This window comes from Passer domesticus, chromosome Z (assembly GCF_036417665.1).
Source record: "Passer domesticus isolate bPasDom1 chromosome Z, bPasDom1.hap1, whole genome shotgun sequence".
Classification (NCBI taxonomy): Eukaryota; Metazoa; Chordata; class Aves; order Passeriformes; family Passeridae; genus Passer; species Passer domesticus.
In genome coordinates this window covers 41902937-41925849 of record NC_087512.1, presented here as the reverse complement: position 1 = coordinate 41925849, position 22913 = coordinate 41902937, and the positions used below count along the sequence as shown (strand labels likewise).

Genomic DNA, 22913 nt, shown 5'->3' with positions numbered 1-22913 from the left:
GGAAAAAGTTTACCCTTAGTTTATGGATATCTCTCTCTCTCTTTTTTCCTTGTCATTCTCCAACCTGGCTTTGAGCCAGGCTTTGTTTTGGTTTTTTGTCTTTCTGAGGATCCTCTGCAGTTTGTGTTTTAAAAATAAAAGATAGCAAAAATGAATAAACAGCCTAGTATCTATTTAGTTTAATAGCTCTGTCCATGATGTAGCATAATCCAGTGTCTAAGAGATGTCACTTTTATGACATCTCTTAGATGTCATAAAGTAATTTCTTGGAAGCAGATTCAAGTTTATGTCTTTCTTTACATTGTACTTTACTTACTTTTCTGTTTAGTAGGCAACCAGAAACACTGCAAAGTGTAGGCATTTACTATTTGAATGTCTGGTCCTAAATATCCAAGTCCACATTCATTTGGCTAAATTTTGCTTACATGGTGTATGGTAATCAGTGAATGTTTGTACCTGAAGGGTTGAACTTGTGGGTGAAATCCAAAATCTCTTTCTTCTGTAGGCGTGCTGAACATCTTTCAATATCCCAAGGAAGAGACATAACAACATATGAGATCACTGGCAGGGGATTCCCAGAACAGATCCAATGCAAGTCTGAAGCTGCACAAGTAAGGATTTTTCTTGTAACTTTGGTCTGAAAATTGAACTCCAGCATTGATGAGTGTATAGCTAATGGCTTAACAATGTTACCTGTTAGAAAAAAGTTGTTCACAAATTAATAGAAAAATTGCAAATGAGAATTTAAAAAACTCCAAACTAGCAAGTTAGGATATGGGAAAAGTAGTTAGAAATTTTACAGCAATGTATGGGTATAAAAAAAAAAAACCACAAGAAGGGTATGCAGCCATGGAAATGATAGCATTGTACTTGCTGAGGTTAAGTTAATGAACCATACAGACAGAATCTGTGAGTGATATCATATCACAAGTATATGATTATGGATGTTGTACTATCTTTGAATGTACCAAATTTTAAAAATATGAATTTTAATACTTATTGAAATCTCTGCATTGGAGCTGTTTACATCCTTTGCTAAAGTCCATATTTACCCTGAAAGTTACTCAGTTTGCTATTCTGAAATAGCTGTTAATGAGGGAGATATGAATAGAGTATTACAAGCATTTCCTTGCAGTTCTTAAAACTAATTTTTTTTCCTGGCCACAGGGAGGCAGTTTGAAATCTTAAATGTGTGTTGAGTGATTAATCATCAAGCAATTATGGAAAATGGCATCTTAGAAAACGCACGTAACTTGCTACATTCAGTAAGACACACCTCCAAGCTGAATAGGTCAGGAACAGACTACAGAATCAACTGAACGTAAGCAGTCAAAGAACTTAAGTAAAACTAGATTAAATTTCTAATTGGGTATCCTCTTCTAGTAGTAAAACAAGCCTTGATCTTGTCCACATAACCAGGTCCTCTACTGTTTATTCTTATAAATCTTACAGACTTAATGCAGCTCAGAGGAGCTAAGCTGAATTTGACCGTGATTCATGTACAAATACAGTTAAATCTTTGGATATTTACTGTGACCCTGCAGCTACTGAAAGATAATTTTTTCTTTCTTTTTCTTACAAACTCTGTACGCATTCTTATTTGGCATTTATTGGTGGAGGCATTCAGGAAAAAGTATGAAGGCCCATCCTTTACTTGGCAGTGGTTTTTCTGGTTAAAAGAAAATATAGAGAAGAAAAATGTAAGAGCACTAGAAAAGAGGTTAAACAACTGAACTCAAAATAATGAAGGAAAAAGGACTGGCTTTTAAGTTTCCATAGTTCTGTACAAAAGCTTGGTTGATTATAATGCTATTACTTGATTCCAGATATTGTTGAAATAAGTGAATAAATGATTAAGAGAATAAGTGCTGTGAAATACAATATTTCATTGGAGTGGTAAAACATTGAATGTATCTGGCAACACATTATTAGAACAAAGGCAATTAGGAGAGGACATATTGACAATAAATACATTTCAAACTTCTTCCATAAACAGCAGAAATCTTTCAGTAGAAATTCAGACAATCTATTCTCCAGAGTTGCAACAACCTATGTGAACAACAGTTATTAAATATCACTAAGCCTTTAACAGGAAATCTCTTCAGCCCTGACTCAAGAACTGTTTGTGTAAGGAATATGTGCTTTATCAACTCATTTTACAATGATTACTTCTTCAATATTCCTGCTCAATCAACACAATTATTTTTTATCAAATACTCAGCTGTAATTCAGCTGAAGACTCTTCCAAAAAGGGCTGAATCAGTTCATTCACTTCAGTTGCTGTTCAGTTAATACTTTAAGCTGATGTAAGCCAGTCCTTCTGTCAGAAGAGGCAGTCCCACTGGCAGTTACCCATGACTGGCACCCACTCCCTTGTCCCAGCACAGTCGTCTGACTAACTACAAGGAACTAAATAAGGAACTTGTGCATATCAAAAATAACAATTCTACTAATTTCTTCCTGTCACCTAGTTCCAGGATGGACTTCATTGCATGGCTGCACAAATACTTGTGCAGGAGAAATGAGTAGGACTCCTTCTCTTGGCATTGCAAAACAACTGTGGCCATTCAAGCTTTAACAGTTTGCTCTGATCACTCTACTGAAGGTTTCCCAGTGTACACATATTCAAAGTAGAGGTCGCAAAACCAGAAAAAGAATGTGTTTCTGCTGTTCAGTATGAAGTCTGGACTCCTACCTAACTCACTATCATGATCAATTTAAGACAATCCTCCATAGTTTCCACAGACACCTATATTCTTCCCTCTACGGAGGGATTTAGTTTCTGGTTAAGGGCTGGAGTAGTCATTGGACAAGTAGGATTTTTTTAGCTTCTGTGTCTTTCTATCAGTGCTTTAGATGTAGAAAACAGAAATAGGAGTGGGAAGACCCTAGTGAAAATCTTGTAGAAAAGAGCTATTATGCAACAGCTGTTCTCAGATGGTTTTGAATATAGATGGGTCATTGAACATGGTAACAAAGACAAAACCCCAATGTGTTTAAGGAATAAAAGGGGAATCCCCAAACAGGAAAGGAGAAGAAAGACCTGCTGAAACATAGTGTGAGGACTTTGTACATTGGTTTTGGAGCCACAAACAAATGTATGAGAAATTTACAGCTGTGGTGACGCAGGTTAAAAAAAAAAATCATCCTGATTGACACTGGTGAAAAGAAAAGAAGCTATTGAGATCAGGAGTATTGTCAGGCTATTTTTTATGTTAAAGCAAAATTTAAAAGGATTCTGTATGGTTAGACTCAAGCAATATCTTCAAGTGTTCTACAAGAGAGCACAATGAAAGGAAAAGACCAAACAAAGGGGTGTAAAGAATTGGGAAATCATACCCTCAAGATGACAAAACCTTAGCACATGTTGCTGATATTCTTGCTGAAGAAAATAATTTCTTTCAATGTAAGCACCTCTGAGTGTCTTTATAACAACATGAAAACCACTACAATGCCACTGCTACTAATAAAAACAATGTGAAAGAGATGAAAAAAGAAAGACACATCTTCAGGGACAATAAAATTCAGGGTGCATTAGTTTTGTTTGAAACACAGCAGTGTACAGTGAATTAGTTAGCACTATAACATTTTTAATGAATTGCACAGGCAGTCTGTTAGAAAGCCATCTAAATCATTAAGATTTGCAAGCTTTTTGAGAGAGGATTATTTTGCTGACCAGGTTATTAGTTCAATATTAATAGCAAGTAGCAGCTCAACTACAAGCTAAGAAAGAAAGAGGTGATTATACAGGAAGAACCTTGCTATTTAAGGTTATCTTCAAAAAGATTTTTCCTTCCCCTGCTCCCACACCTAAATTTAAGTCAGCTCAGTGCTGAATGAAAGAGGAGGAGACAAAAGATGTCAGGAATAAGCATTGGAAGACTGGGTTTACCAAAAAGAAGGTTACATTTAACTATCTATAGTAATGCATTGAAAAAACAGTATAAAGTATTGTTTGAATACCTGGGGTTGCCCCAGAGAGGACATGGATGACAAAATTACTATGATATACTGGAAAATTGAACAGTGAAAACTGAAAAAGTAATGTAGTTGAAACTCAAATTCAAATGCACAGTGGCTATCTATCTCAGCACCAGAAAGGATGAAATTTTCAGAGCATGAAAGTGGCATGAATGATCTCTATTTATCTGAGAGATAAGGAAATTCTTAAACACTTCAGTTGTTAGGATGGAATTAATATTTGCAAGATTTCTTTCAGTGTCACCTAGTCTTCAGAAAAGTAGATTCTACTCAAGGCCCACAATGTAATACCACCTAAAACCTAATTCCAAAACTTGTAGTGGTAAAGGAAAAACATTTTTAGAAGGCAACAGAATCAATGACTTATATAAAAGAAAATATATATGTATATTCTTTAAGAAAGACTAGTACAAAACATACAAAGCCAAGTCTGCTACCTCCAAGCTGCTACCACAGAATAATAATCTGGCTACAAGAAGTTGTATATTACAGAAAGAAACCCAGAAGTTTAATTTTTCAGAGCATCGGGTTGCCTTGGAACTGGGTAACCAAGAGAAATAACAGCTGGTTAAGTTATGTAGTGACTTATACTGCATGTTTGTTAGGGTTAGAAATAACCTTCAACACACTGTGAGAAAGTGTTGCTACATTTTCCATCTTGTCTTTTGCAGTGGTAAATTCATATGCAGAGCAAGGGATCATTTGACCCCATTCGGCAAAAGATGCAGTGTTCACGTTCTAAGGAAAAATCAAAGCAAACAAACTCCAACACAACAGAACTGAGAAAATGTTCTCAAAGGAGTTTGCTAGTGCAAAATTTTCTGTAAATGGATATTTAGGTATGCACAGGATAAATTATATATGTGTTCAAGTTTCAGTTGATTTATTCCTATTCCTTCCTGGGTACTGATTATTTCTTCTTGAAGATTCATGACATATTCTTATATGTCACCTCAAGACTCTGGATCAAGGGTCATGTTGTAAATTTGTCATTGCATTATAATTAATTGCCTTGAAATAAAAACTTACAGACTATCCATGTGCAATTTATTTATTTATTTGTTTGTTTGTTTATTCATTTATTTATTTCGGCTGGGAAAATGAGAAGTGTAGTCCATGCAAACTTAATTCTCGAATGAATTTATTAATTCTTTCTTATAGTTTGTTTTTGTTTTGGTTTTTAATTTTGTTTGTTTGGTTGGTTGGTTTTTTTGTTTGTTTGTTTGTTTGATCCCAGGGTTGAGGAGAAAAACTGCATTCAGATGTTGTTTCTGTTGCCCAAGAAACTTCCTTCATGTACCCCTTATTTAAAGGCAGCATTTTCAGTTTGTGAGGTAACACAGAAAACACACTGGAGGCACATAAAAATACAGTATCACACCAGGAAGGTAATTCCATTATGCAGGGAGCATGGTAAGTACAGAGGAAGGAATGTGTGGCCATACAATTCACATGGTAGCCTATGATGGTACCTCCAGGATTCTCATATCCCAAAAGTTTTCTTCAGTCAATGGCCAGGAGGGGGAACTGAAGATGTGAATCTCACATCCCAGGGGAGATTCCTGTTCACCTCCATATGGCAATGAGCCAAGGAGTAAATACCATCTGTGAATATGGAACCACTATTCATTACATTAGCCTTGCCTGGAAACCTACCTGCTGCTCTTTTCTCTGTAATTTTCAAGCTCTGTTTTTCTAGTGAAAATTAATGGTGTGTTGAAATGATTCAGATTTTCTTCCTAAAAATTCTAAGAAATAAAAACCCACAATACTTCTATTGAAGTTTTGTCAGCCCTAATGCAAAGATGTAAATACTTTTAATTTTCTATAACAAAAGAGATATTATCATTTAAAGTGCATATCTATTTTCAGAAACTTGATGTGGGATATCAGTGTTTCTAGTGGGTGCACATGCAGGATGGAGCAACATAAAACAGGATACATCATGTTATGAATCATGCTCAGCTTATAGCCTGTTCTAGTTTTTTGAGAATGCAGTAAGCATAACCCACTTTTGTTTCTAAGAAGTGGGCACGTACAGAAGAGGTGCAATAGCAGCACAACTCTTCCCATAGTACCAAGAATGTACCTGAAGAAGACTCAAGCAGCATAGGTTGAGCTGGTTGTAAGTGTAATTCAGTATCAATATTAGAGACCATGATGATACATAGCACATCTCCATCTGATGAATTCATCTACTCTTAACAAATTTAGAGGAATATGTTTAGCTGGGTATTAGTATAATGTGATATATGCAGGTGAATTTTCCGAAATAGGAACTCAGATGTCTCAGGGGCTTTCCAGACATCTATTAAGGAGACTTCTTAGTCTGACCATTCATGAAACTCTGGCAGTCGCACTCCCACCACCAGAGGCTCACTGCTGGGACTGAAGGCCCTTCACAGCAGATGGCTCCAGTGACACTCTGGGAGCCTTGCTTGAGTCCCGGTTCACCCCACTCTCGCAGTCACAGGAGGCTTCCCAGGGCAGAGTCTCAGATGTCTCATTCCACAGAACAATTTATTCACAGAACAGTAACACAGAAACAGCCCGAGCTGGTGCGTCCGAGAAGGAGCAAAGGAACCCCTGGGCTTTTATTCTCTCACAGTCCAAGTGAGCTCAAGTCTCGCTCTTCTTCTGGAGTCCTCAGCTCCTGCTGTGTCTCCCAGTGTCCATTCACCTGGTTGGCAGCACCGCACCTGGTGACTGCCCTTTGTTATCCAAAAGGCTGGCACTTCACAGCTCCCCTTTCCCCAGGCTGGCCAACACCAGACTTTGTGCCCTTTGTTGTGCAAAGGGCCAGCAGTTCACGGCCTTTTGTCTGAGCTCCTAGAGCTCAATCTGCATCTCAATCTGCATTTTGCAAACCAAGCTGTCTGCACCAGATGTAGTCCTCAACACATCTTTCCAAAGTTCTTTTGTTCTGTGGTTCCTGGCATCTCAGAGTCTCCTGACACCATACCAACCTAGACTGCTAGGATTAACTTCTAAAACCATGGCCCATACTGGAGTTTGGATGCAGAGAGAAATCTGTCAAATCAAGTGAATTCCACAAGGTAGAAAATATAAGTAAATTTTGACAGGAAAAAACCCCCATGGATTAAGTTTTCTGGAGAAGCCATACCTTCAGGGACAAAGAAGATACCTGGATGCCAGGCAACCATCTTTGGACAGAATGAAGCACATTCTTCCACTTGTAGTTGCCAGCACTGTTTAACAAAAGTTGTGATGTGGTAGAGTACATGGCATCCCACCTCAGTTCCTCAGTCAGAGGAATATTCCTTCTATTGAAGGAGCAATTACATTATTTTCCCCCATGATATAAAGCTCCTTGAGATGAGTCAGGCCAAATCCTCTTTTGTCAGGATTTTTAAGGAATTCTTTCAGCCCTTCTTCAACCTCTGTCACAGCAACTGTGACTAGAACTGGACAGATTTGCCTGTGTGGAAAAAAAATGTTTTGCCTATGTGGAAAAACATTAGTAAACTCAGCTGGAGCTACCACAGAAGAGGAGAAATAATTTAATTACAATGAGCTTCTGTTTATCTCTTCTATGGTATGTCAATACCAATCCAAATTTTCTTTGCAAGATCCACTGTTTAGATAACTCATTTTTACCTTTCGGTGACAAGTGGAGGCAGGTTTGACTGCTGCACTCACCTGTGTTGGTCATTATTCCACAACAGCCACTCACCTCAGAACCTGTACCTTATTCAAATCAATTACTTTCAAGTTTTTTCACCCCATCTCACTGCATAGGCACTTCGCTTTCTCAGTTCCCAAAAGAGATTATTATAGCACGGGTTTTCCTTGTTTATTCCCGTTTACAGCTTTTGTTATTAAATTCCAGTGTCTCAAGTAGAATAGGCATCTACTATTGGTTCTGGAGGCAGGGTTGTGACTCTGCTTAAGCTCAGACTTGAATCATCTGCAATCTTCCCTAAAGAGGATGACTCTTCATTTGAATTGTTAATGACAATAAAATAATGCACCCATTCTGCAAATACCTCATAGAGGATTTTTTAGTAATTTCAATCCAATTTAGTAATTTCAAGGATTAATTAATTTCTTTACTGAGCATTTTTTTTAATAATGCCTATTATATATGTTACTAAGTAACTTAAGTACTTGGTAGTTTACCTGTTTGCGACTCTTATTATTGGATAATCTGGAAAATCTCCCCAAGCAAGTTACTGAAGGGCCCCGTGACCCATTTAATTTGTTCCCTCTGACAAATAATTTATATAGTAATTATACTGTAGCTAAAGTTTTGAAATTATATTCCCAGAAGACCCCATGCAGATTGTAAACTCAAATTTTCTTGAGATACCATAAAAATATATGATATTGACCTGAATGTTTTTACCAAATAAGGAGTTTATAAGTATACAATTTGAAAGTTGTTGCTCAAATTTCCCTGTATTTGACATTAGGGATGGAAAAATGCCATGTGCTCCATTTTGCTGTCCTTTGCTATCTGGTAAAAAAAGCCCTTCTGAAGCTGAGTGAATGCTTTGTAGAACTGAGATCTTAACCAGCAAAACATGAAACTTGTCTTAATGACAAGTTGTTTAAATGCCACCCTTGTTTCATGTAGAATGGAGACTACCCATGTTTTACCCCAGTGAAAAGCACATATTGGCACTGTTGGGAAAGTCTGCATCTAAAAAGGATAACAAAACGTATCATTCCATGCTTTGGAAACAAGTTTATGCTAAAACAGTCTTAGCTCAATGCTAGGTTCAGCCTAAGCACATTTACTGTCTTAGAATGGGCCTTCATTTTCTTGTTATTGGTTCTGGTTTAATCAAGTACTGATGGATCTATCCAGCACACAGATTCAGAAGTAGGTATGGAGATGTTTTGAGTAGCAACACTGGACTTTTTTTCCAGTTTGCTAAAGTCATTCACCTGTCCAGGAATGTTTACAGAGTCACTTCTATATTTAATATTACCAGTTTTGACATGTGGCACTTTCTGGGACAAAATATTCCTTCCCTTTTGTCGTGGTTTGACCAGGAAGTGAGTTTCTGGAAAAGTCGTGGTCAAACCAATCAGTGGCCAGATTTGAAATTGTCACCTGTTGTGGCCACTGGGGACCTGGATACGCCTCTGAGAACACACAGGGGTTAAAAGCAGAGGATTCCCAGAGGAATTTCCTCTTTTGGATCCAGCAGTGAGTCAAATCTGACCTCCTCCCCTGCCCAGCTGCCTCTGGGTGGGGGAGGCCATGCGGCCTGTGGGGAGGAGGCCGGAGCCCTGCAAGGAGACCGGGGATGTCTGGGCAGCCCCCCCTGGGAGAGAGTGATAGAGACTGTGCTGGCTTGGAATTTGATATCTTGTGCTGTCACCATGGCCAGGAGAAGAAGGGGGTGGGGGAGGCAAGGTGCCTGGCCACAGGCAGACCACGGCCAAGGTTTTAATCCCTTTGGTGCTGAAACAGTGGAAGCTGTAAGCCTCCCCGGCTGAGAATTGAGAGGGGACGGAGCATGGGCAAGAAGAAGAAGGCTTGAGTGAGTGAGTGAGTGAGTGAGTGAGTGAGTGAGTGAGTGAGTGAGTGAGTGAAGAAATACCAGCAGATGAGAAGTGCCTTAGATGGAGGAGATGATTGGAGTGGCCTTTTGGCTGGACTTCTCTCTTACATGGCCACGGGATGGAACCAAATCTTCCTGTAATGCAGAGACTGCACCTTGGGGGAGGCGGTTGGCTGGAAGCCAGGAGTGACAAAGCTATTGTGAGAAGTAGAGGGAACAGAGACTGATGGGGAGGGTGTGGTGGAGCCCTCTGCCTTCAGCGGAGAAGGATCTCTGTTCCTGAGACCCCCAGGCCCCAGGGGGTGAAATATGGGGGGGACAGGGGTCCCAAATGGTGAGAGAAAGCCACTTCTTGGAACTGGGTGAGGTATTCTTAAAAGGACCCAAGGAGCAGTTTGGATCCATGGACAGTGGTGAGAGCACTGGACATGGAAGGAAGATGGTCACCACGGCAGATTCTCCTCGGGCGGCTGCCACGTGTGACATGGAAGCACAGGAGGTTCCAACTGTGTTTCCTGGGGAGGCCCATGGTGCAAGAGGGAGACTCCTCTCTCCTGATGAACTGGGGGCAAGTTGTGTGGAGGATGGTATTGGATTGAGAACTGAGTGTTAGAGGGGATTGAGTGTTAGAGGGGTGGAGGGAGGAGGAGTGTTTTGTAGGTATTCCATCGTGGATTGCTGTGGGGGGGGGGGGGGGGGTTTCCCTTTTTTTTTTTTTTTTTTTTCTTTCCCTTTTATCTCTTATGTTGTAGATTAATAAAGTGTTGTGTTTTTCCCTCCATTCCCAAGTTGGAGCCTGCTTTGTTCTGTTTCCGGGTCACATCTCACAGTAACCATTTTGGAAATACACCTTTCATGGGGGCCCTGGCATTGTGCCAGGGTCAAACAATGACACCTTTGCAACATTAACCCTTCCTTGCTGATCATAGATGCTTATCTGTGGGAGTTCAGCTTGCTTGTCATTCAGCTCTGTCTGGCTCATTGTGCAAAGTCTGAGAACAGAGGAGTGGGAGGGCTGGTGTCCTGGCCACAGAGCTTTGCCAGCCTCAGGTCTGCCTAGCAGACATCTATCTGTCTGGGGGAAAATGCAGATATATTAACTGTCTCTGAGTCACCTCTGCAGCTACTACTGAACAGCATAGATGGGCATCAGCCACTAGTAGTTCAAGTCCTCTGGAACTCATATTGCCAGAGGCTAGGGAAGCAGAAAAGCAGCAGCCACTATTGCAGGACAACACTGGTTCTCAATAAATATATTGCAAAGAAGAATCACCCTTGTCTCCTATCCTCTCTGAGTGGCATGCAAGTTCTGAGGCAGAAGTGTTTCTACTGTGATTATTTCTCTCTCAGGCAGAGATGTCTATATAAAACATGCAATTAAAAACAAAAAATAAAACCCAGCTCTGAGGATATAAACAAATAGGAAAGTGTATCTATAGGGAAGCTGTTTTGCATTTGGCCAGAGGCATAAGATACAAGTCATGCCCAGTGGATTCAGGACATCTGTCTTTCTTCCTTGTAATAAACCTGAGGGTTAATGTCATGGAGAATGAAATAGTTGCAATACTTCACCTCTTCCTGTATTATTTTCAGGTAAACATGCACTTCCACAATGCATCTAACTAACCTATAGTGCTGCTTTGAGAAAGAAATGGAGAATCTAGCTTTGCTGATAAGGAATTGTGATGGTTATTGTACTACAGGTAGGTGTTCATCCTGGAGTACAGTGGTGATTCTGTGAATTTCTGCTTTTGTTTTGGGATTTTAGAAGGAGTAAACCTCCTCAAACATACACACGGGCACACACACACGCATACACACGTGTTCTGCAACTGGATAGATTTCAAAGAACGAGAAAATTCTTGGTAGGAAATGAACAAATGAGCATTGATTTCCCTTTGTTTAATCTGGAAAACTAGTTTAGTGGATGGAAGCCCAGCTGTTAATATCAACAGAATTATTTGCTATATGTGGATAAAAATGCATCAAGCCATTAGCCTAGCATAGATTCTTGTCTACAGGACTTCAGCCTGCTTGTTTTCAACCAATTAGCAATTTGAGAACCTGAACATACAGCACTGAATCCTATTTTCTTTCTTATTATGGCAAATTCCATGTCCCTGGTTTGTCTTTTATGTCATCATTGTGTCCTTAATTACTAATACCAGTAGATATTACCATTGGGTCAAACCCTGCTTATTTTACCTAACTACTCACATTGTATCAGAAGGGGCTATAGCCAGGAAAGCAGGATTTATTAGTGATATTTTAAGTTCCCAAGTACTGAAAACTTTGGAAATTTGGAAACTGACTGTCCCTGAAGATTGACCATGCTTTCAAATTACGGAACTTTGTACGTAGCAATGTAAATTGGTTGTATTAATATATCTGGATACATAAAAGTATCTATTACAGAAACATACATTAATCATTCAGAGAAAAGAATTATTCTGCTTTAAAAATGAATAAAAAATATCAGGCCAGTTTATATTTGAAAAATGTGATAACACCTTAAAAATGTTTCAGTGGACCATCATCATTTTTTCATTTGCTTGGTTTAACACTCCAGATGGAGGAATAGTGTTTTGCTATATGATCCTTGTTCATAGAATTTGTCTGAGACTTCTGAGAAGGTTTTTGACTAAAGTCACCAATTTGGCTACATCTAAGTCTGACAGGACAAATAAACGTGCTGCGGCCACATCGTCTGACTCATTAGCATGCTGAAAAGCTGGCTTGTCTTAATAGACAATTGGAATTGTCTTAACATGGAACAGTTGAGGAGCAGCCTTGCTAGAGATAGAGATCTCTTGAGCAAAAAAATAGTCCTTCGATTTGGTACGTTTTGTAAAAATGCACATTGTAAACATTGTAAATATTTTAGCCCTATGTAAGTGTGTAACACCTAAGAACACAGCTAAGCTTAAGTTCTTATATTTGTGAGTGTTTTGCTGAGTTTCCATTTGGAAGTTGAACATTGTGTAAATGAAGCACAATGAAGGTGTTTCTGTAACAGATATTATGTCACCATTCTGCCTGTAGTTTGTAGTTCCCTCTGTTTGCATTGAACAAAATCCTTCTATTCACTTCAATGCTATGTTACCTCTAGAAAACACACATGATCCATTTGTGCACTCACATTGACTTCTGTAACAAAGAAAAATATTTACTTTCTTGATCTGGATAAGTGTTAGTTTTCAGTTATTTTCCATCTGTTTTGAAGGCTTCATAGTTACTTGACATGATAAAATAAACCCAACTCTTTAAAATCTCAATACATCTCATGGTTTTAAGCAAGCTTCTTTTGTGTATGAAGGATTAACAAAGATTAACTAAGTTTATCTTCTCCATGTGTCTCAGTTCAAGATCTTGTTTCAAAAAACCTAGTTTGAAAAAGAAGACAGAGAGTAATGAAATCACTCTTGATACAAACATTTTGTTGCTGCCCTCTCTGCATTCCTTCAGCTTGACAGCTTGCCCATATAGAAGGCTAAGAGACTTCTTTCCAGCTGCAGGACTAAACACTCACAACCTTGATGGGACTTACACCTCTTTGAGTCTTGGAATGCATCGAGTATGAGATTGCACTTGATCCCTGACTTCAGAAAGATATGTGAAAATGCACTGTGGATGAAAAGCAGAGGAAATCACATGGGGTTGAAGAGATGCTACCAGGAAATGGGTTATTCATACCTTAAAACCCATCTAGCTGTTTCCTCTTGTGAGTTGCAGGGTTCTTAATTTAGGATTTATACATGTCTAAAAACTACAAGACCATAATAAGAAACACTCTTCAGTAGAATGCACTCATGTGCAGGTATCCTTGTCCTCAAGAAAAAAGATCTGCCACCAAAATGGGAGAGTTGGTCATATCACTAGAAAAACTCTGTTACCTCTGGATAGAAGAGCACATGTCTGCTGGGTGACAGTGCTTTGTGACAAGGGAAAGCAGAACTGCAACCTGTTCAGAGGTAAGTGGTGATCAGGTATAAGTGGCCCAGAGCTCAGAATTTCAGCTCACACAGTGCTGATGTACTTGCTAATGTTATTGCTGAGTCTAAAGTAGAATTGTGGAGTGCATGCCAGTAAAATAGCCTATAAAAGCAGAGGGCAAGGGCAGCTGGAGCATATTTCTATGCTGGTATCTAAGGAGTGGCATAATGTGATGACATTCCATTGCAGCTGAGAACATGGCTCACTCCTTAAAATGCAGTTTCAGGCTAGAAGTATTGTATACACTGTATATACTGTATTCCTGAGGTGATGGTGATTAAGGTCTGTAATTGACAAAAAGGGAGATGTACTTTTATGATCCATCCAACCTTCTATGGATGAGACACAGAGCTTAACCTCTAAGATATTGTAGTGGTCTTTATAATGAGTTAGAATCATTCCCCCATTGCAAGTGAGCCAAAGCAACTAATTATATGTGTGTGTTTCTGTGTGTTTATAGACATAAGTACTAGTATTGTATGCAATCTGGGCATTATTTCAATTTAGAGAAAGTGGTTTTTAAAGGCTGGTGACATTTGCATTAAATACATGCTGTGATGCGTAGATTAGGGACAATCAATGTCTTGAGGAGTGAACAGAAACTGATTTATTAATGCTGTACTTTTAATTGAAGTTTACTTGTACAGACTTGGAGCTTAGCAATAGAAAAAGAAGAAGAAGAAGAAGAAGAAGAAGAAGAAGAAGAAGAAGAAGAAGAAGAAGAAGAAGAAGAAGAAGAAGAAGAAGAAGATCTGAAAACAAAGAGATTCCAGTGGCCAAAGCTTAATCTTAAAAAAAAAAAAAAATATAGTGATTTTAAAAGGTTAATACTACAGAGGCATTTTAATAGCACTTTTTTGATCTTTCCTGTATTTGGAAATAAACAGGTTTTTTCTCAGCACAATACTACAAGAAAGACTAACTTTTGCTATTTTACTTTTACTGCAACTGCTTGGCTATTTGAAAAGAATTGTGTCTTGTTAAATTGCTGTGCTGCTATTTTAAATGGTGAAATCAGTCTTGGCTTACTACAATGAATTTTCTGTATGCAGGAAGAATCTTCTCCCCAGAAATAACGACTGTAGTCTATAAGACCACATGCCATGGCTCTTGCAGGCCAGAACTCAGCAGAACACTCTCAAATGTAAACACTGGACTTAAACTTAGCAGTGTTCTTAAGACTTACACACTTACAATAGGGCCAAAACACATGTACAAAGCCTACCAAATTGAAGGAGGGTTGTCAGTAAGCTTTTGGCTGCCTGGAGCACTGAAAAGACATGGCTGTTTAAAGCAAGAGGAGCCAACAGCCAGAAGACAAAGCATTCCAACTTTCCAACATTTCTGTGTACTGCTGACTGGGCTGCAGCAGGTAGAGGGCTCTTCGTTTGTCCCTGGCTGACTTAGAACCTTAGGCCAGAGTTTCCGTGGTGTTACTGCTGTAACACAGGGTCAGTGCTCCCACTAGTTTACATCCGAGGTGGTTTATACCATTAGTGGCGATGACCTACTCCTGTTAGGCCTGAAACTAATGTTGCAACTTTGAATGGAATGTTGCAAAGAGAGAATGTTTGAAACCCTTACACATTTGATGTAGTAGTTCTCATACTTAGCAGTTGCAAATTAATCCTCTGTTTCTCCTCATTTTACGACTTCTTCAGGCGCTCACTGGAAGACTGGGTGCAAATATGAATGGCTGTTTCTTTACTAGACTTAGATATTTTTGTACTGCCAGTTTTAGTGTTCTACACAGAAAGTGGGATATTCTTAAGGTTCCCTTGAATTAAGGTTGAGTATGTCAAGGCAAAGCCACACTTTCTTGGTTTCCTTCACAACCTTTGTTTGGAGGACTTGCCAGATTTTACTGAGAGATTCAGTGGTGTTCTTTTCAGCTCTTTTAAATCAAGTGTCAAAAATTGTGTTGGTGTTTTTTCATGAACAGGACGGGACTGCTTGAGCTTTATTGCAGCATCAGCCTCATTACATGATTGAGACAATAGAAAGACGGCAACAGCTCACATCCTGCCAGCAACAGCCAAAGATTTCTTTGTTACAGAGCATTTTAAAAGCTCTTTAGCCAATAGAGTATTGCTAAAGCTTACAGACAATTTTTCTAGCCAGTTACTGAAAGTACATATACACCTGCTTCACACAATGCTTGCTTGTATGCTCTCCATTAACAATACACAATACTTCATTATTAAGCTTAAAACCTTTTACTATCTTGCTAAGGATATTTTTCTGCAGTCTTAAGGTCTATCTAAGCCAAGCCTAAAACTCAAGCTATTGTTTCATGTCCTTGCTAGCTGTACTATTGTAACATTTTCTACTTTCAGACTTTGCAGCTGCAGCTAGTTTTAAGCTTTCTGGTCTTTCTAATGCCTGCTTTTACAGCTTTCTGGAAATCCTTTTACCTTTACTATTTCCCACATTATATGGAGGCAGAACTCAAGGCTTCAGTTGTCCTCTACAGCAGGTCTTGTGGCAAGACAAGCATTTAAATGGATTTGTAGAGAGAAAAAAATGGACAAAGGTTTATTTGCTGTTCTTTTGCTATTACAGTTAGCTGGAACATTGGTAAGTTTTCTACCAAGGAACTGAAACCTGCAGTTGTTTCTGTCTTTTTCTCTGGAAGATACTAAACGAGAAAGCATTAGAAGACACTTATATCAATATTTTCTAATCAAGAATGAAGGACAACTTTATTATCCTCATGCATGTAATTTACATCAGTAAATAATGTTGACTTGTTCAAGCACTCAGCTCAGTCTATGAATATTCTGCACTTTCACATGGAAAGCTGTAGAAATGCCTTTTGTTCTGTCTCCTGATACTTTTAAATATTTTTTCCTCTTTATGGTTGTTGTGGTTTTTTATAATGGGATTCAAGAACATTCTCTCAAGACAAGCTCTGAAGTTCTTTACTTTCTACATAAGGACATCAATTTCTGGCTTGAAGTCAGAGGCTGAGTTGGTCTTTTCCCACTTAGCTACAGAGTGTAAGTGGTAGGAAATGAATGAATTAATTTTGAACAGGAAAGAAATGCTAAAGGAAAGAGGAAAGAAATTAGTTTTAGACAAGAGCAGGGAGAAAACAAAGATCTTGACTAACTAGTTTAACTTTAATTTAGGAATTCACTAGCTGTCCATCAGAAGGATGCATAACTGTCATCCGTTACACTATTGTGCTTTTTCCTGTTGCTCTGCCAAACATTAAAAGCTAGGAAATTGACTCAAAGTGAGAGCATATGTCAAGAGTACCTAATAAAATCAGCATATATTGAATACCTAATTACAAAAAAAAGTGAGTTAGAGTTTGTTGATAACCTCTGTATTCATTGTACCCGGCTGATATGATATCACTTCAAAGTCTTCGGATGAAACCCACATAAAAATTATTCAAGACCTGCTTATGCTACAACTGTAGAACAGAGAGAGGAGTTCTTAAAACTGATAGAACATATATCCTGTCCAGGAAGTGTAAATGGAGTTGTGGAAGATGTGTCCAGTCTTTCTACTTCATGTTCCCTTTGGTCATTCAGTATTCTTGTACTCAATATGAAGGTTAAAAGTAGTTTTATATGTGAAGGAACACCTTTAGTACTTGGTATGTTCAGAGCAGTGAAACACTAGAGCGACAACTCAGAACCAAAATGGATGTCAGTTCCAAGGAAAGTGATAGCCAAATAGCTAAGGAAAAGTGATCAGGTGGGAAAAGAAAGCACCTACAGCAGATTTTGCATTCTCTGGGCAGTACAAGGCATCAAGCAAACAGAGCAATTAAAACAGTACAGAAAAAGACCTCTTAAGATTAAGTACTGGAAAAATCTGTAGAAGTGCCCTGGTAAAATATTTTTGTAATCTAAAAACAGCACCAGAGATGAATGGAAAAGATAAGGTACTCTTGAATACCGTTATTAAAAATATCTTCCACTGGATAGACATTAAAAATAGACATTTCTGGGATCTAGAGAGGAGATCAAACACAGCCTATACATTGCAGACCCAAGTGCTCCATTTCTGTCTGCACATGTAAAAGATTGAATATTTGGAACCTGACAGCAGAATTTCAAAAGTGGTCATAATGCCACTAAATCAAAACCTTGGTTATTGTTACCTCTTAGAAACTAATTCCTAAATGAAGGATCACAAATTGCTAGCGTTTGGATGTTCTTTGATATAGTTCCAAGAAGATGCAGAGAGGAGTACAACCTTGTTTTGTTGCCTGAGTGGATGTTTATCTAGGATACTTCTGAGGGGTTTGTCATTCCCTCCAGTAATTAAAAAACATGCTTTCTGCCTAATCCATCATTGTAATTTTATCTATCTAGATTCAGATTTCTTATATAATTCCCTGGTACTTAATTGAATCTTCAGACCTATATAGTCCTCCAAACAGGCAGGATATAAAATAGGCATGTTCCCATACACAGATCAGCATCTTACACAAGGTTTTACAGAAACCAGTTCTTGTAGCATCATAAAAAATTACCTTTCTCTTATGCAAGAAAAAAGAGAAAAAAGTGGGTAAAAATAATGAAGGAACTCATCAGTTACTACGTCTTATTATGCACGTAAGGTAAATGATGAAATCTACTATGAACTCTTTAAGCAGATCTCATTTACTAGGGAACTCCTTGGGTACAATCTAATACACCAATCGAATATTCCAAGTAAATTTCAGTACATCCTTAGACATCCTAGATGTTTCCCATATTTCTCATGTTCTAGTGAAAGAAGAAGAAACCTGTAGCTCTTGGGAAGAGAGAAGCATTTGGAACTGTAGCTAACAATAGTAACCCATTTTGGCACATGGATTACCTGATGACAGCGGCATGTCTGTATTTTCAGAGGAACACACCTGCCAGTCAGCACTCTCAGAAACACTTCTGCAGGGTGATTGGAGGTGCAGCAAAAGAAGAAATCACAAAGCAAACAAATAAGCAAATCATGGCTTCTCTTCTTCTGCTGTGAACTTAGTGCTTGCAACACTGCACTCTTGGAAATTAATCTCTCACATATACAGCCCTGAAAAGTAGTGAAATACAAGAAATACCCATGTTGTGTTGCTTGGGGCCCTCACCTTAGTGGTAGACACGTCCCACTATATGGATGAAAACAGTCTTAAATTCTGTTATGTCTTCTGGATTTCCTATTATGTTGCTGATTTTAAGAACTCCCTAAATACAAACAAAGAGTCTTAGAAAGGAAATATTTTTTGTTCTGTGCAGAGTACAAGGTGGACATTTTCCACAGAGCTTGCATGTCAAGGAGTAAGAAGTAAGAGAATTTATGCATTGAAATCTACATAAACCCATCTATCTAGCACATAGTTACACCTACATATTGTGTGATTGTTTAACTTGGACCACTTTATAAAACATGAGTCACTGTGCCTGCTCTTAGGGAGTCTCTGGTGGTCTCTGGTTTGGGGAGGTGCCCTCTACTCAGTTTGGACCAGCATTCAGTTCAGTATGCACAGAGCTCAAGGCTGAGTGCCAAAGAAGATGTGATCTGTAACACAGCACCACATCTTCTAAGACAAAATAAAAACAAGTCGTAAAAGACAAAAGCTTTCCATAAACATTGAGCAACATCTGCTTAATACACCTGATAGCATCTTTTTACATTCAACAGAGAAGTTAAAGGTGAGAATGATACCATCTGGTTCCATCTGCAACAGAGATCAAAAGAAGGGACCAACAGTGAATTCTGCTTAAAGACTCAGAGCTTAAAAATACAGAGAATTCTAATTAAAATACAGAGAATTCTGCTTAAAGACATTGATAAGACTTCCAACTGCTGGTTATTTATTTATGTGGACAATGGCTGACTTGACTGATCATTTTTAAAAGTCAAAGAGCCACTAAAATGTAATGCTACTTAGTCATCATTCTCTTGAAGTTCTATGAATGACAAAGTTTGGAGAGCCCTTTTGGAAATCTAGGTCCAGGAGCTGTACCTAAGGCTGCAGTATAGCTCAGGGATGTTAGAGTCAGGATCAGAATGCAGGACATGGTGTCTTTTCCTTCCCCACTGAGGCTGCTCGAATGCACTGCTGTTCAGCAAGCCACACAATAGCAGGCTGTATAAACACCTTCATTGATGCTCTCTAGGTTAGAACTCTGTAAATGGACTGCTAATATATTATTTTACACACCATAAGGAAAATAATTTTGAACAGAGAGATGAACTCAGTCGTTACCTTGTCGCAGTGTGAATGTAATGATGTGTCCTTGCAATGGGTGTTTCTCCTTTGACTTTGCAGTGCTGCCTCATCACCTGAGGGAAAATGGCTTAGAATAAGTATGTAATTTCCATTACTTCCTTTCCTGTCTGAAAACTCTGTTTAAAATTCTGCCTCCTCCCCAACAAATCTCAATTCTTTGAAATGCAGCTATCAAGAGAAAGATAACCATAAATAAGAAACAGTACTGTCTCCAGTCTAGGGATTGATGAAAAATAGAGAAATAGAGAATGATCTCTCTCTACTTCTTTCTTAGACTCCTGCCTTCTGAGAAATATTAAGACAGGCTGTCTGAAATGTAAGGAACAGATTGAGATTCCACTGTGACCCTTTGACACCTTTTGGGTGTGTTTGACAGACACCGAATAATGAAATTTTTTTTTTTTTCAATAGACTTTTTTTTTTTTTTTGTCAGAGCAAGCTTGTTTCACTGTAAAAATGTAAATATCTGCAAAAAATTACTAATTTCCAGATGAAATGGAAGCCAGGGCAAAAGAAGGAAAAGTGGGCCAAAAAAATTTTCAGTAATAATCCTCAAAGAACAACTATTTCATAGGAACATAGCACACTGTAGGATCAGTGTTGCTTGCAAAACTCTTCTGCATCTCCGGTGTTGCTGAGTTAGCAGGGCTGATTGAGAGGGCCTTAAGCCAGGTTTGAAAGGGGAAAGAGACAAGACCAGGCTCACTAGAGTTCAGCCTGGGGTGACTTGCCTGTGTCGGGGTGGCACGGACAGCCCAGCTGAAGTGCATCTGCACCAATGCACCCAGCATGGGTAACAAACAATGGAAGCCAGTGGCAGCAGGAAGCTGTAATGTGGTTATCACCATGGGAATGTGGTGGGATGACTGGAGTGCTGCAGTGGAGGGCTACAAGCTCCTCAGAAGGGACAGGTGAGGAAGGAGGGGCTGTGGGTGGCTCTGTACACTGGGGAGGGTTTTGGCTGCACAGAGCTCAGGGACAGTGGGGATAAGGCTGGGTGCCTGTGGGTGACAGTCAGAGGGATGGCCAGCATGGCGGAGATCCTGCTGGGAGTCTGTCACAGACCACCCAGCCAGGATGAAGTGAAATACTCTGTCAGTGGATGTTTCATGATCACTGGCCCTTGCTCTTGTGGGAGACTTTAACTTGCCAAATGTCTGCTGGAAACTCAGCAGTGGAGAGGAGACAGTCTAGGAGGTTCCTGCAGTGTGTGGAAGGTAAATTCCAGACACAGTTTATAAGGGAGCCTACCAGGGCATGCCCTGCCAGACCTGCTGTTCACAAACAGAGAAGGGCTGTGGGACATGTGGTGGTCAGGGACCATCTTGGGCACACTGACCATGGAATGACAGAGTTTCTCTGTTCTTGGTGAAGTAAGAAAGATGGTGAATAAAGGATCTACCTTGAGTATACTGGGGCAGACTTGGTCCTGTTATGAATAAGGGGGTAATTCGTGCTGGAATTATAAGATTATTCATGTAATATAAAATGAAGCTTTAAAATCATGCCAGCTGAGGGGAGAGGGTGATTGCCACACAGGACAGCTCACAGCCAAGGAGGAGGTGCATCATTAACATACGAAGTAAGCCTAGCCTGCACAGGAGATGGGCACTTGTGATGGCATGAACATGAAAATTCCCAGTGATGATGGCCCATGTAGCTGTCCACCTCAGATAGAGAAGACCATCAAGGACATACATCTGAATGAAGGACTCCAGGAATTGGAGACTGATAGTGGCTTTGTCCAGCACAGGACAGTGAAGAGACACTGCATGAATATGAAGGACTCCAGGAGGGGACAAAGGGACTCCGCCATGGGCAAGAAAAAGAGTATAGAAATCGAACTCTGCCAGGCCTTGGTGGTGAAGAGGGGGATTCAGTGCCACAGAGGCCGGGTCATTGTTCACCCGCTCTGATCCCTGAGTCGGTGCTGCTTTTCGATTGTTTTTATTTTTGATCTAATTGGCTGAATCAATTTTTACCTATAATTGTCCTGTTCAGAACACTGGTTCAGACAGTCACTTGCAAAACAGCCCTTAATAACAAAGTTGTCCAGGAAGGCTGGACATGATTAAGAAGAAAATCTTGAGGATGCAGGAACAGGCCATCCCTATTTGCTAAAACACAGCCTGACTGAACAGGGAGTTTTTGCTGGAACTCAGAAAAAAAGGAGTTTACCACCTTTGGAAGGGGGAGGCAACTCAAGAAAAGTGCAAGGATGTCAATAGGTCATATAGAGAGAATATTAGTAAGGCAAAAGCTCAACTAGACGTCAATCTGACCAGTGTTGTGAAATATAATTAAAAGTGCCTTTATAAATATATTATCAACAAAAGGACAGCCAAGGAAAATCTCAATAATTTATTGAATGAAGAGGGGGAAAATTGTCACCAAGGATGAAGAAAAGGCTGGGTTGCTTGATGCCATCTCTGTCTCATTATTAACAGAAAGCCCAGGTATCCTCAGGGCAGCCAGCCCCCTCAGCTGGCAGACAGGGATGGGGAGCAGAATAGACCCCGTGCAGTCCAGGAGGAAGCAGTCAATGACCTGCTGTGCCCCTTGGACACTCACAAGTGTGAGTGTGGGACGGGATGGGATTCTCCAAGAACTGAGGGCAGGCAGGAAGAGCTCACCAAGCCACTGACCGTCATTCATCTTCAGTCCTGGTTAACCAGGGAGGTCCCAGACAGCTGGAGGCTGGTCAGTGTGATGCCCTTCCACAGGAAGGGCTGGAAGGAGCATCCAGGGAATACAGGCCTGTCAGCCTGACCTCAGTGGTGGGGAGATTTATGTAGTAGATTATCTTGAGTGACATCAGGCAGCACTTACAGGACAAGGAGGGGTTGGGCCCAGCTGTTGAACATGGCATTTAGTCTGGTGGTTTAGTTGATGAGGTGTTTGGTCAAAGGTTGAACTCAAACAATGATCTGGGAGGTATTTTCAGCCTTAATGATTCCATAATTGGGAATTGTCAAGAAACTTCTTTAACCTAACAAAAATCTAAGGACATTCATTTTTCCCTTATGAAGGGAATAATTTGTGAAACTGAAAAGTACCCAGATGCATACACATCAGTAGAGTATGTCTTTCATCCAAAAAGCTCCCAAACAAAATATGTTGTACTGTTGTAAAAGCATGACCAGAAAAGAATGTAATAAGTGCTGAATCCAAGAATA

The 22913-nt window shown here is 39.6% G+C and overlaps 2 long non-coding RNA genes across 2 annotated transcripts in view; one reads left to right on the top strand and one right to left on the bottom strand.

The window, feature by feature from the left end:
* LOC135289621 (uncharacterized) overlaps positions 1-22913 on the bottom strand; it is a 58360-nt gene that overhangs the window by 3717 nt on the left and 31730 nt on the right. Inside the window, exons 2-3 of the long non-coding RNA XR_010352379.1 lie at positions 19714-19790; positions 457-693 (exon numbers count right to left, since the gene is read on the bottom strand). This is a non-coding gene — a long non-coding RNA (uncharacterized LOC135289621). The remainder of the gene's footprint in view (positions 1-456; positions 694-19713; positions 19791-22913) is intronic.
* LOC135289620 (uncharacterized) lies at positions 261-1370 on the top strand. Its single transcript, XR_010352378.1, has 3 exons — positions 261-353; positions 506-611; positions 1168-1370. It is a non-coding gene; the product is annotated as an uncharacterized LOC135289620 (long non-coding RNA).